This window comes from Choristoneura fumiferana, chromosome 6, assembly GCF_025370935.1.
Source record: "Choristoneura fumiferana chromosome 6, NRCan_CFum_1, whole genome shotgun sequence".
In the NCBI taxonomy this organism is placed as follows: domain Eukaryota; kingdom Metazoa; phylum Arthropoda; class Insecta; order Lepidoptera; family Tortricidae; genus Choristoneura; species Choristoneura fumiferana.
This window is the reverse complement of record NC_133477.1, coordinates 17,134,342-17,138,964: the sequence shown is the minus strand read 5'-3', so window position 1 is coordinate 17,138,964 and position 4,623 is coordinate 17,134,342.

Below are 4,623 nucleotides of genomic sequence, written 5' to 3'. Positions count from 1 at the left end.
AATGTAGTTTTGAATGAAAATGCAAGTACAGTCAACACAAATTACAGTCAGCAAAAAAGCTTGTATCATAAATGAAATTTTAACAAACAAAAAGCTTATTTATCACATGGCAAGTAGGTACCTACAGTCCACCATTTGATTCTAGAACATTACAGAACCGTGTGGTAATGACATTTAACGTAATTCGATACACAGTGCTAGAGACAAATATAAAATTATTTAGATGATATAAGAATTATTTATTACTAGACGACCATATGGCCTAGTGGTTAGAGAACCTGACTACGAAGCTTAAGGTCCCGGGTTCGATTCCCGTGTCTGGGGCAGATATTTGTATGAAAAATACTAATGTTTGTTCTCGGGTCTTGGGTGTTTAATATGTATTTAAGTATGTATCTATATAATTATATTTATCCGTTGCTTAGTAGGTACTCATAACACAAGCTTTGCTAAGCTTACTTTGGGACTAGGTCAATTGGTTCGAATTGTCCCTTGATATTTATTTATTTTAAAAATCAATGCCGAATCTACGAAACTTTCTGAGGCCCTATAACTAAGCCACATTCCTAAAAATATATCATAAGTCCATCAGTAGAGACGACTTTGATTTTTTTTTCTATCGAACGAACTACATGTAATCGTGTTTCTACAGTGTATGTTTTCTAGAGAAAATCCTCAAATATCTTACATATCATTTTCAAAAGTAAACCTTTACTAAGTAATAATGATTACAGCAAGGGATTTAATGAATGCAATAAATGCGCTAGAACCTCGGCGCGCTCTTAAGAGCGTTTATACCTGCTGAGCTGGCAACGTTGCATTTTTGTTAGTTTTTCTCAATTTTTCCTTAAAAATTTAATGAAAATAAAAAATGTGCTCTGATAGAACTCTTCCTAATATAGTTAATGTGTCTACTCCAATAATTATTCGTGATAGACTTTTATTTTCTTAAAAAACCGTTAATAAACATTTGTTCGTTTTTAAAGAATATATGTATATAAAAGTCTATCACATTTGATCTAGAGTATAACCAAGTAATTTACCAAGTAACTCTACTCTAGTGTGTAATCAGTAGGTAATCTTTGTATCAAAGCGCATAATCTGCGGCTTACTTCAATCACTTGCAATATCAGTCCCACATGTGCTAAGCGGTGACGCTGTCGTAACTCACTCTACCTTATCTATGGGTAATGGTTTTTAATCAGCGTTAATATGTTCTGTGACAGTTTGCTACAGGAGTTTCAACGAAAAATTATGGTAGAGGGGACAAACCATTAATTCCTCCAGATAGCACATTTATAGATACACTTGTCAGTGTAGGTGGCGCTAAGCATAGGCGGTGTGGGCCGCAGACTAGGACCTCGCCCCACGAAAGTTTCTGTTTTTTTGATCATTTAAAAACCATCATCTAATGTGTGGTCTGCTATCATAAGACCTCGCAAAAATTATCTAGCCCATGCTAAATGTAAGTCCTGCGCTGTCACAGGTATACACAATAAAATATTTAGGTTTTCATTAATTTATACAGTTACACACTAAGTTAAGACGTTTTCGTGTTTGAAAAACTTACGGTTTCATACAAACAGCTGTACCTCATTCGTATAGCGTACCTACGAAGAACCAAGTTATTACCTAATTCGATATTTAGCAATGTTTTTCTTCACCGTTAAAGCTGATGGTAGTAAATTTTTTTTTAATCTTTATTTATTATGGAACTTTGATCAAAGTGGTAATTTCGTACATAAATCCCAAGAAACTCAGAGGTGCGAGCCTGGCCTCCTAGCCACGAACATCTGCATGAGAGGCCATAGGTCAAATCACTAGGCCAAAATCTAATCACTAGGACTTTTTTTAATTACCTATCGACGTCATAAAAGCCAATGACGTACCGTTATTGTATTCTACATCCACACGCGTCTCTGAGAATCCAATTAGTTTATTTCTAACAAAGCAATGTACTTTCTACACTATCACCTGATCTACATATTATGCAGACCGGCGCCTGCGTCGATTTTGACAAATGGAGGCGGCAGGTTTGGCGCTAGTGGCCTTGCAAGGCACCCACGGCTAAGCTCAAATCGAGCATTCGATTATCGATTTACTTTTGGCAGCTAATGTGACATTGTTATTCAGAGTTTAAGTACTTGCCTGGTTGATTGGAATTGTGCTATGAATATGTAAATTGGTTGTTAGGTATTACAGAATCAGGCGCAGTCACAATTAACACCTCGAGTGTGGATTGCAATCCCTCCTCCCCTCAAAACGCGCCTGTATGGAACTTGTAATTTTTGATGAGATAAAAGTCAGTTGTAAATCTGTTAGTCATTAGTACAGATAGTAAATACCTTTCCACTCTACATACAAAATTGCTGCATACACTTGAGGGTCAGATTTTTTACCGCTCATTATATGAAGCTACTGTGAAGAATGAATTCTGTGGGTACCGAGATTTTTCCGAGAGATTACTTACAGTGTATGGTTCTTCAAGAAGGCAGTAGGTAGGTCTAGGTAGGTATACGTTTTAAACATTTTTCGGCAACGCGCATGCAGGCGCCCTGGAGTTGGAGGCATCCAAAGGCTACGGTAGCCGCTTACCATTAGGCGGGCCTTACCCTTGCTTGCTATCAAAGTCAAAGTCAAAATATATTTATTCAATTTATGGCTATAACACAAACACTTATGAATGACAAAAAATCTAACACCGGTTCGGGAAAGCCTCTGTTGAGAAGAATCCGACAAGAAGCTCAACGAGGTATATTTTTTTTAAAACAGATTCACAATATTATTAAATGATAGTATCTATACATCACAAGTATTTAACACAGCTTTATTTTTAACACAACTTTATTTTTATCAACCAAGGTTGCGTAAAAAATACCTACAGGAATAGGCACACAGAATAAAAATAAACTAATTTAGAATCTCAGCCCAGTGTTTGCTCTTGCACTGTGACATAAGGAACAGTGATGATGTTGTAATTCATAATAATACCTATGAACCTAAAATATGGTTTGGTAAAATATTTTTAATCTTACGAAGTAAATCCGTTTGACGTCGCAACATTCACTAGGTGTAATAAAAAAAAGAAAATGCGTTTTGAGTCCTCTGACGGGATTCACCACTATTGGCGTACGCAACAGATTAAGATTTCCGATTAGTTGGTGGGGTTCCCCGGTAGTCTAGTTGGTAGGACACCTCTGGCGCTTATAGGGTGCTTATTCGAAAGATAGATTTCTCTAACCTTAGATCTTAGATTTCGTTGAACATTTTGTTAATAAAACAAATTATAATATTCACTTGGCGTGACTGTACAGTCACCTACATTGATTATCTGCGGCGCAAGCAAAAATATCTGACATCCGGCCTTAGAAATAGACCCGTTTCAGATATTTATGCACGCTTTGCCGTGTCAGATATTATTGCTGGTGACTGTAGGGCAGCTACTATTTTCCAGTAGTTTAACTCTAAAAAACAAGACACAATTAATTTCTCAGTAAAATTTTCTCGTTATATATATACTTTTCAAGTAAACATAATCAGTAATAATCACGTCAGGATATTCTTACGCGCACGACCTTTTCCGTTCAATTTTAATTGCATTAACCTCAAGAACTGGGTCTTGTTAGTCACAGTTAATAGTTTGGGCCAAAGCATTGTATTTCACCGAACGAATTCTGCTTAAGGATTTTTTCCCAGGTCCCGCCCACATCCGTCTCTGTACTGTCAGCTAAAATATGTACACTCAACGGGTAAATACAGCTACGTTATGGTACAACTTAATCTATATATATAAAGAAGAAACTGACTGACTGACTGACTGACTTATAGATCAATGCACAGCCCAAACCACTGGGGCTAGAAACTTGAAATTTGGAATATATGTTCCTTAATAGATGTAGACGCTCACTAAGAAAGGATTTTTCGAAATTCCCACGGGATAGGGAAATATCTAAACTTTTTTCGCTTCTTTGTTTGTAGTCGAATCTCTGAAACTATTGAGCCGATTTTAAAAATTCTTTCACCGTTAGTAAGCTACACTATCCTTGATTGACATAGGTTACTTTTTATCCGGATAATGCTAAATTCCCGCGGGATAGAAATAAATTAATTCAATTACGGAGCTGATTTAAAAAATTCTTATGTGATATGACTATCCCCAAATGACAAAGGCTACTTTTTCTTCGGGAAATTACAAAATTCCCATGGGATAGAAAAAACTGAATGCAACTTCGGGGATGATTTTAAAATTCTTTCATCAATAGAAAGCTACACTATTCCTCATTAGTGTAGACTACTCTTCTTCGGGAAAATGCAAAATTCCCGCGGGATAGAAATAAGTGAATTCAACTTCGGGTCTGATTTTAAAAGTTTTTTCAACAAAAGTAAGCTACAGTATTCCTGATTGACATAGGATACGTTTTTCCGTGAAAATAAAAAATCCGAGGGATAGAAATAAGTAAATTCAACTTTGGCACTGCTTTTAAAAATTCTTTCATATGATATGACTATCCTCGATTGACATAGGCCACTTTTTTTTCGGAAAATCCAAAATTCCCATGGGATAGAAAAAACTGAATTCAACTTCAGAGCTGATTAAAAATTCTTCTACTAAAATAAAGCTAC